The sequence below is a fragment of the Arachis ipaensis genome, chromosome B7 (assembly GCF_059453495.1).
Source record: "Arachis ipaensis isolate K30076 ecotype BB chromosome B7, ASM5945349v1, whole genome shotgun sequence".
NCBI classification, from domain to species: Eukaryota; Viridiplantae; Streptophyta; class Magnoliopsida; order Fabales; family Fabaceae; genus Arachis; species Arachis ipaensis.
In genome coordinates this window covers 133,638,851-133,649,317 of record NC_142442.1, presented here as the reverse complement: position 1 = coordinate 133,649,317, position 10,467 = coordinate 133,638,851, and the positions used below count along the sequence as shown (strand labels likewise).

The 10,467-nt window shown below is 41.6% G+C and overlaps 1 non-coding gene across 1 annotated transcript; it reads right to left on the bottom strand.

The window, feature by feature from the left end:
- Window positions 1–648: 648 nt before the first annotated feature.
- LOC148554214 (small nucleolar RNA R71) lies at window positions 649–752 on the bottom strand. The gene has a single exon (XR_015893412.1). It is a non-coding gene; the product is annotated as a small nucleolar RNA R71 (small nucleolar RNA).
- Window positions 753–10,467: the final 9,715 nt, after the last annotated feature.

Sequence of the window (10,467 nt, the reverse complement as noted above, 5' to 3'; positions counted from 1 at the left end):
TCAGCCTCTGAATCAGATTTTGCTCAGGTCCCTCAATTTCAGCCAGAAAATACCTGAAATCATAGAAAAACACACAAACTCATAGTAAAGTCTAGAAATGTGATTTTTGCATAACAACTAATAAAATCATAGTAAAAACTAACTAAATTATACTAAAAACTACTAGAAAACAATGCCAAAAAGCATATAAATTATCCGCTCATCAACCTCATAGAACTTTTCGAACAAGAAACTGAAAATACAAGCATGGAATCCAAACAGAACAATAGAGAAGATGCAAGGAAGGTTCTTGGTGACTTTACTACACCCACTTCTGACTTCTATGGAAGAAGTATCTCCATACCTGCCATTAGAGCAAATAACTTTGAGCTAAAGCCTCAGTTAGTCTCTCGAATGCAACAAAATTGCAAATTTCATGGACTTCCACTGGAAGATCCACATCAGTTCTTATCTAAATTCTTGCAAATCTGTGATACTATTAAGACCAATGGAGTAGATCCTGAGGTCTACAGACTGATGTTTTTCCCCTTTACTGTCAGAGACAGAGCTAGGCTGTGGTTGGATTCTCAACCTAAAGAAAGCCTAGACTCTTGGGAAAAGTTGGTCAATATTTTCTTGGCCAATTTTTTTCCACCTCAAAAGATGAGCAAGCTCAAGGTGGAAGTTCAAACTTTCAGACAAAAAGAGGGTGAATCCCTCTATGAAGCTTGGAAAAGATACAAGCAACTGATCAGGAGATGTCCTCCTGGCATGCTCTCAGAATGGACTATCTTAGGTATCTTCTATGATGGTCTATCTAAGATGTCCAAGATGTCAAAGATGTCATTAGACCATTCTGCAGGTGGATCACTCCACTTGAAGAAAACGCCTAAAGAGGCACAGGAACTCATTAAAATGGTTGCAAACAACCAATTCATGTACACTTCTGAGAGAAACCCTGTGAATAATGGGGTAGCTCAGAAGAAAGGAGTCCTGGAAGTTGATACTCTGAATGCCATATTGGCTTAGAACAAGATCTTGACCCAACAGGTCAATATGATCTCTCAGCACTTGACTAGAGTGCAAGCTGCAGCTAGCAGCACTCAAGACACCTCCTATGATGGAGATGCCTATGGTCCATATCAACCCATGCTGGAAGCGGTGAATTACATGGTAGAACCCTATGCAAAACACTTACAACTCCTCTTGGAAGAATCATCCTAACCTTTCATGGAAGGATTAACAGAAGCCTTAGTAAGGCTTCAACAATAATCAAAGTGGAAGAACCCAAAATATGTTCATCAACAGACCACCATTCCCATCTTCTCAGAAACAGATGGAAACTTCTAAGCAGAGTATTTCTAACTTAGCAACCACAGTCTCTGAACTCTCTAAGACCACTCACAGTTTCATAATAGAAACTAGGTCCTCTATCAGAAATCTGGAGGTACAAGTTGGTCAACTGAGCAAGAGAATCTCTGAGACCCCTCCTAACACTCTTCCTAGTAACACTGAAGTAAACCCAAGAGAAGAGTGCAAGGCCATCACAGTGAACACTGAGGCCGAATCTGAGGGGGATTCTTTAGCGTTGAACGCCAGTAAGGAAGTCCTTACTGGGCGTTCAACGCCCATGGAAATACCATCACTGGCGTTGAATACAAATAAGGAGGTCCTTACTGGGTGTTCAATGCCCAAAGTAGTACCCTCACTAGCGTTGAACGCCAGTAAAGGGATACAAGCTGGGCATTCAACGCCCAAAGAAATACAAGTCCTAGCATTGAATGCCACAATTGGAGTAGTTGGGTACCCCAAGCCCACTGAGAACTCTTCTATTGAAGAATTGATGGAACCAAAGGTTCATGAGGAACCCATTGAAGTTCCCTTGAATGCTTAGTTGAAAATTTTAGAATCTGAAGAGTAGTCCTCCTCTGATGAGGAAGAGGAAACTAGGAAAGAGCAAGTTGCTCGGTACCTGGGAATTCTGATGAAGCTGAATGCCAAGTTATTTGGCACAGAGACATTGGAGGAAGAACCTCTAGTGCTCACCAAGGAACTCAATGCCTTGGTTCAGTAGAAACTACCTCAGAAGCTATCGGATCCCGGACGCTTCCTAATTGCTTGCACAATAGGCACCATTACCTTTGAGAAGGATCTGTGTGACCAAGGGTCAAGCATAAACCTTATGCCACTTTCTGTAATGGAAAGGTTGGAAATCTGAGGTGCAAGCTACAAGAATCTCACTAGAGATGGTAGACAAGTCAATGAAAAAGGCTTATGGCCGTGTAGAGGATGTCTTAGTAAAGGTTGAGAACCTTTACATCCCTACAGATTTTATAATCTTGGATACTGAGGAGGAAGAGGATGAATTAATCATTCTTGGAAGACCCTTCCTAGCCACTACCAATGCCATCATTGATGTAGCAAAGGGAGAGCTGATTCTACAACTATGGGAGGACCACATCTTATTCAAGATTCCTAGCCCTAACTCTCCCTCTGACAAAAGAGAGACAGTTGTGCAACACCTAGTGTTCCAACCCCCTCTCTCAGTGCAAAGTTATACAGAGCCCCTAGACACCAATTCTAAGTTTAGTGTTGGGAAGCCATCATCAAGCACTGAGAATAAAGGTACTAAGAAGAAAGTACCTAAAGGGTGGAGGGATAAGAAAATCCCCATTGAAGACCTCTCTCCTGGTATGAAAGTTGCCTTCACTGACAACCCAGTCATTCCACACACAGTGAACAAGATCCTGTCTCTAGAGCATGTGGAGCTCATCCAAGAGAGCACAGGCAAGAAATTCACTGTAAAGGGCGAAATTCTGAGCCCCTATTCACCTCCGTAAGGAGCTAACCGTCAAGCTAGTGACGTTAAAGAAGCGCTTGTTGGGAGGTAACCCAACCATAATTAAAGTTATTTCTGTTTTTCATTAAGTTTATTTAAGTTATTTCAATTTAATTTTCATATTTGTTTAAGTTTGTGATCATGTGCAGTAGCTAGAACAAAAACACAAATAGTCAGAGCTGGGAACAGAACACCCTGGAGCAAGCACCTTGCTGGCATTGAACACCAGACAAGGAGGCCAGAGTGGGTGTTCAACGCCCATGAGGAGCAGCCTGAAGCTGGCGTTGAACGCCAGCCAGAAGCAGGAGCTGGACGTTCAACACCCACAACAGGGTAGGGAACTCGAATTCCCTAGCCTCTCAGGATCAGTGGGTCCCACAGAATCTCCACCTATCCCACCTTCTTATCTCTCTTACTTTCACTCTTCCCCATATACTCTTCCCTATAAACCCTAACCCAATCACATTCATATCTCTTCCCAAAACCATCATAACTCCCACCAACTCCCACCCACTTCAAATTCAAAATTTCCCACCCAATTCCCACCCATTCATTCGAACGCTACCATATCCCACCCCTATAAATATCCCCTTCTTCCTACCTTTTATACACACACCATTCATACGCTTAAGCCTCACTTGGCCGAACCACTATCCCCCTCTTTCTCCACCTATTATCTTCATCTTCTACTCTTTTCTTCATATTTTGCTCGAGAACGAGCAAAGCTTTTAATTTTGGTGTTGGAAAAGCCTTATTTTTTGCTTTCCATTCACACTTATGGCACCCAAAGTCGGAGAATCCTCTAGAAAGAGGAAAGGGAAAGCAGTTGATTCTACTTTCGAATCTTAGGAGATGGAGAGATTCATCACCAAAACTCATCAAGACCACTTCTATGAAGTAGTGGCAAAGAAGAAGGTGATTCCTGAAGTCCCCTTTAGGCTAAAAAAGAATGAGTACCCAGAGATCCGAAGAGAAATTCGGAGGTGAGGTTAGAAAGTCCTAACCAATATGATTCCGGAAGTTGGAATCTTGATGGTGCAAGAGTTCTATGCTAATGCATGGGTCACTATAGCCATGACACTAGCGTGAACCCACATCCCAAAAATTGGAGCACCATAGTCCGATGGTGACCCTTGGATTTCAGCCCAGAGAGTGTAAGGTTGGCGCTCCACTTGCCAATGATGTAAGGAGACCCACATCCTTACACTAGAAGAGTCAATTTTGATAAAAGGCTAGACCAAGTCCTTTCAGACATTTATGTGGAAGGAGCTCAATGGAAGAGGTATACTCAAGGCAAGCCTATCCAACTGAGAAGGCTTGACCTCAAGCCTGTAGCTAGAGGATAATTGGAATTGATCCAATGCTCTATCATCCCTACTAGCAATCGGTCAGAAGTGACTATTGACAAAGCCATTATGATTCATTGCATCATGATTAGAAGTGAGGTGGAGGTACATGAGGTAATACCTTAAGAGTTGTACAAGAAAGCTGAAAAGCCTTCCACCTTATCAAGGTTAGTGTTTTCCCACTTTATCTGTCATCTATGAAATTCAGCTGGAATTGCATAGAAAGAGACATCTCCATTGAAGAGGACAAGCCCATCACTAAAAGAAGGATGGAACAAACTAGAGAGCCTACACATGCACCTCAACAAGAGCATGTGGAGCTGCCTCAATAAGAAATCTCTGAGATGCCTCAAGGGATGAATTTTCCTCCCCAAGGCTACTGGGAGCAATTGCACACTTCTCTAGGGGAACTAAGCTCCAACATGGATCAGTTGAGGATGGGACATCAAGAGCATTCCACCATCTTCCATGAAATAAGAGAAGACCAAAGGGCCATGAGAGAATATTAAAGAGTTATGAGGGAAGAACAACAGAGGCAGGGACGTGACATAGAAGAAATCAAGCACTCCATTGGATCCTCCAGAAGGAGTAGTAGTCGCCATCACTAAGGTGGATTCGTTCCCTTAATTCCCTTTGCTTATGTTATTTTTCTGTTTTCTATGTATTTTGTTTTATTATCTGTTTCTAGTGCATGATCATCCTTGTGTCTTAAAGCTATGAATTATTCCATGCATCTCTCACCTTGCTTAAAAGAAAATTTTAATTGAAAAAGAGAAGTAAGATGCATGAACTAGAATTATATAATAAGAATAGTTCAATTATTTGATGTGGTGGCATTGCTTTTATTTTCTGAATGCGTGAATGAACAGTGCATATTTGATGTTGGAGTTAAGAATGTTGGCTCTTGAAAGAATGATGATAAAAGTGAAGTATTATTGTTAATCTGAAAAATGCAAAAATTGATTCTTGAAGCAAGAAAAAGCAGTAAAAAGCAAAAAAAATATATATACATGCGGAAAAAAAAAGCATGCAGAAAAAGCCAATAGCTCTTTAAACCAAAAGGCAAGAGCAAGGATCTAAGGCTTTGAGCATAAATGGTTAGGAGGGCCAAAAAGATAAAATCTTAGCCTAAACAGTTCAAATGAGCTGCTTCCCTAACTATATGCTTGTGGTGTGAAGGTGTCAAGTGAAAAGCTTGAGACTGAGCAATTAAAGTCGTGATCCAAAGCAAAAAGAGTGTGCTTAAGAACTCTGGACACCACTAGCTGGGGATCCTAGCAAAGCTGAATCACAATCCTAAGGGGTTCAAAGTGTCTGTGGCATTTATGTATCCAGTGGTAATACTGGAAGACAAAGTGCTTAGGGTCACGGCCAAGACTCTAAAGAAGCTGTGTTCAAGAATAAAAAAGAACTGAACTAGGAGAGTCAATAATATTATCTGGATTCTGACTTCCTAAAGATGCTAATCATTCTGAGCTTCAATGGAAAGTGGATGCCAAAACTATTCAGAAGCAAAAAGCTGCTAGTCCCGCTCATCTAATTGAAATTGAGCTTTATTAAGAACTCTGAGATTTATTGTATCCTTCTCTTCTTTTTATCCTACTTTGTTTTTGGTTGCTTGGGGACAAGCAACAGTTTATGTTTGGTGTTCTGATGAGAGGATATTTTATACGCTTTTTGGCGTCATTTTTATGTAGTTTTCATTATGTTTTGTTTAAGTTTTATTATATTTTCATAGGTTTTAGTACAAAATTCATATTTTTTTATTCTACTTTGAGTTTATGTGTTTTATGGTTATTTCAGAAATTTTCTGGCTGAAATTGAGGAGCTTGAGCAAAAGTCTGATTTAGAGACAGAGAAAGGACTGCAGATGCTGTCAGGATCTGACCTCCGTGCACTCGAAGGAGCTTTTCTAGAGTTACAGAAGTCCAAACGGCGCGCTCTAAACGGCTATGAAAAGCTAACATTCAGGGATTTCCAGAAATATATAATAGTTTATACTTTGCTTTGGAAATTAAGGCCCAAAACTGGCGTTTAACGCCAACCACCTACCCTATTCCTGGCGTTCAACGCCCATAAGGGAGCAACAGGCGTTCAACACCCAAAAGAGAGTCCCAAGCCAGCGTTCAACGCCCCTAAGGGGTACTAGCTCGTCGATTTCACTCAAGCTCATGCCAAACACTCACCAAGTGGGTCCTAGAAGTGGATTTTCGCATTATCAACTTAGTTTATCTTATTTATGTAATTCTTAGTTAGCATATTAGTATATATAGGAGGAGATCACACTATCTTTGGATCTTCTCCCCCCCCCCCCAATCGAATACTTTACTACTATTGTACAGTATGAGTCACTAACCTCCTAAGGTTAAGGTTAGGAGCTCTGCTGAGTTTCATGGATCAATAATATTACTATTTTAGTTCAATATGTCTGATTCTATTCTCATATGCATTCTCGTTCTTCATCTCATGAATTGAGGGTGACCAGTGACAATCACCCTTGTTCTACATGGGTTCCGTGCGAGTCCTGACCCGGATAGCGTTGAACCAAAGCTAGAGATTGCATTGCGGATTCCAATAGAGTACCTGGGCAACTTTGGATACGTGATATGAAATCCCGTTGACCGTGGGTAAGTGAGGTCTCTGTGGCGTTAAGGCTAGAGTCAAAGAAGCAGCACTTTCTGATATGGAAGATCTGCCTTGTCTGTGGCACCTTGAGTAGGATCGTGAAGGGGAGTGGATTTCTTAGAGCTTCATCTTCTGCTACAGTGAGAGACCTAGAGGTGGCTTGATGAGAGGACATGAGTCACTTCAACATGGTGGATTGCTGCAGTGGAGGAGGTTAACTTGATGAGAGGACAAGAGTTAATCACTTACGGCTACCATTAAATGAATCAGAAAGTTATTGAAGTAGACAGTAAGAAAAATTAATCCGGAAGATAAAGCATCTCCGAAGCCTCAACTGTTCTCATACCATTGATTTCACACCTATCTAGTAACATTTTATTTATTTATTCTGTTTTATGCATTTTCCGTGAAAAACTATGATTTCTATCCGCCTAACTAAAATCTGCAAGGTAACCACTGCTTGCTCAAACCAACAATTTCTGTGGGATCGACTCTCACTCACCTAAGGTATTACTTGGACGACCCGATATACTTGCCAGTCTATCTGTGCAAAACGTGCGGAGTCAGTTTCGTACACCAATAATCCTCGAAAGCTCGGCTGGGATGACTTATGAGCAATCAGTCAAGTTCGACTTCCCGGTCTCCAAAAACTAAGTGGAATGTAAAGCCTTGATAGGGGGTTTGCTCCTAGCCAAAGAAGTCAGAGCGTCACGAGTTAAGGTCAACAGTGACTCCCAAATTGTTACCTCCCAGGGCAACAGGACATATCACGCTAGGGACTCCTTACTTCAGAAGTACTTGGAAAAGGTGAAAAAGTTGTGCGAAGATTTCGAAGAGGTTACGATTCAACATGTACCCAGAGAAAGAAATGCGAGAGTTGACCTCCTATCGAAGATGGCAAGCACAAAGCCAGGCACGGAAAATCAATCTTTTATTCAAGGGCTGGTAAAGGAGCCGTCGGTAACTCTCTACGTAACATAAGCATTGAGCCCTTCCTCATGGATAGATCCGATCATCCATTTCTTGGAGAACAGCGAGCTCCCTGAGGATGAGAAGGGTGCTAGAACGGTAAAACAGGAGGTGACCAAGTATGTAGTAATACTGGGCCAGCTGTACAAACGAGGGCTTAATCAACCCTTGCTGAAGTGCTTGCGCCCCGACCAAACAGACTACGTCTTGAGCGAAGTCCACGAAGGATGCTGTGGCCACCATATTGGGGGAAAGTTGGCCAGGAAGCTTGTTAGATCTGGATACTATTGGCCTTCCATCATGTCGGATGCACAAGAGTTCGTGAGGAAGTATAGAAGATGCTAAGAGAATGCCAACTTTCACAAGTCCCCAGCGGTGGAGTTAAGCTCAATGATGGCCTCTTGACCCTTTTCTTAGTGGGGAGTCGACCTCCTAGATCCATTCCCGGTGGATCCTGGTCAGGTAAAGTATCTAATTGTGGCCGTTGATTACTATACCAGGTGGATTGAGGCAGAGCCATTGGCCAATATATCGTTGGCAAACTGTCGAAAGTTCATATGGAGGCAAGTGGTCTCTAGGTTTGGAATCCCTGAGGTTGTTATCTCGGATAACGGGACGCAGTTCATGGATAGGAAGTTTGGCAAGTTCCTCTCAGGATTGGGGATCAAACAGAAGTTCTCCTCAGTTGAGCACCCACAGAGCAATGGCCAGGTAGAATATAAATCCCGAGTAATTAGTAAATAATTAGCCAATAAATTAATTATTACTTAAAGAAATTATAAACTTAAATTTTATAGTTTAATGAGGTAGAAATAATTAAAACACGAATTTTGACACTAATTTTAAAAGATTCAGCCCAATCGAGTCGAATCGGTCGAACCGGGCCCATGGCCCAACATATAAAACCTTAAACACAGCCATTTCCTTTAAATTTCCATGAAGCTCGCTGAAAGCATGAAGGGAAGAGCGAACCTAACTCCAAATTCAAACTCAATTATCTTCCAATCCGGAGCTCCGATTGACGAGTCGTCAGCGGCCACGCGTTCGTCTCGGAATTCTCTACAAAACCCACTGAATTATTTAGTAAGAAACTTTGTTTTCATGCCCAGCCTTTCCCTTCTATTCAGATTTCATTTTTGGGTTAATGGGTATTGAAGATTTTGATGTTTTGATATATTAGGATTGAATTAACTTGAGGAAATTGATGAATTTTGTCTAAATAATCCATGGATAAGGTAAGAAAACTCTAAATCCTTGTGGTTATCAAATAATGTGAACCCTAGTTATTAAATTGGTGAATTTCATGGAATTAGATTGAGTTTATGTTAAATTGGAGCGCTTGAAATCAAGCTTTGGTGGCTGGACCTTGTAGCACTTGATTTGGAACCTTGGAGGCTTGAATTGAGGAGTTTGAGCTTGGGGAGAAATTGGCCAAGATATGGTTTAGGTTTTCTCGCATACAAGTTTCCCGTTTACGTGAGCATTACGACTTTTGTTTCAAAATTTTCTTCACAGGCTCCTCAGTATAATTTTACCTCAACTACTATTGTTATTATATATATACTTTTACTTCTAGAGGTCGTAATAACTTGCCACCTCAACTTTAAGACTTAAGCATAAGACTCCGTGTGGTAGGTGTTACATAGAAGAGGCAAACAAGGTCAACCTCCAAGGCCTAAAGAAACGATTAGACCAGAAAAAGGGCTCCTGGGCAGATGAGCTGGCCTCGGTCCTATGGTCATACAGGACAACGCCGCAATCTTCTACCGGGGAAACGCCTTTCTGGCTTACCTACGGGGTCGACGCAGTAATCCCTGTGGAAATTGGGGAACCGAGCCCAAGGCTGCTTCTTGGGGGCGTTGACGAGGCAGTAGAGAAGGACATGATCGACAAAACCAGGGAGATGGCCAATTTGACAGAAACTGCGTTAAAACAAATGATAGCTTTAAGGTACAACGTCAAAGTGCTAAAAAGAAGCTTCAAACCAGACAACCTGGTCTTGCGGCGAAATGACATTAGGTTACCTACTCTAGGAGAAGGCAAGCTAGCAGCTAATTGGGAAGGCCCATACAGAGTAAGAGAAGTACTCGATAAGGGGGCCTACTAGTTAGAGCGTTTGGATGGGAGCGAGGTGCCAAGAACGCGGAACGCAGCAAACTTGAAAAGATTTTACCCTTAAACGACGACCCCGCGATTTAACAGTTTCTTCTACTTCGCTCATTACTTTGTCTGTTTCATTTCATTATAAATGTCTCATTCACTACTACTTGTTGCTTTGTTATTTTACCTTGTTATCTCGTCTCATTATAGATACCATGAACACTTGCATCGTGTAACTTTACTGATTTTTAAGTTACATGTTTTAACTTTATTTTTCTCTTCCACGACTAATCGGAATTGATCACCCCGGAAGCCTTAGTCGACGCAAAAGAATGCCACAAAGGCAAAACATACAGCCTACCGGCCAAACGATAAAGCTCAAAAATAAGAAAGCTACAAATATTTTTCAAAGCTAACTAGTCGGCCCAAGAACAATAAAAAGCAAGTCACGATAAGTATCACAGAACAAGGGCATCGCATCGGCCTAACAAGTCAAAAGTACTACAAAACAAGGGCATCACATCGACCCAACAAGTTAAACCAACAAATTACAAAAGGACAAGTCAAAACAATTGAGACTAAAATTACTGAGGAGTTCCCGACTTCTTG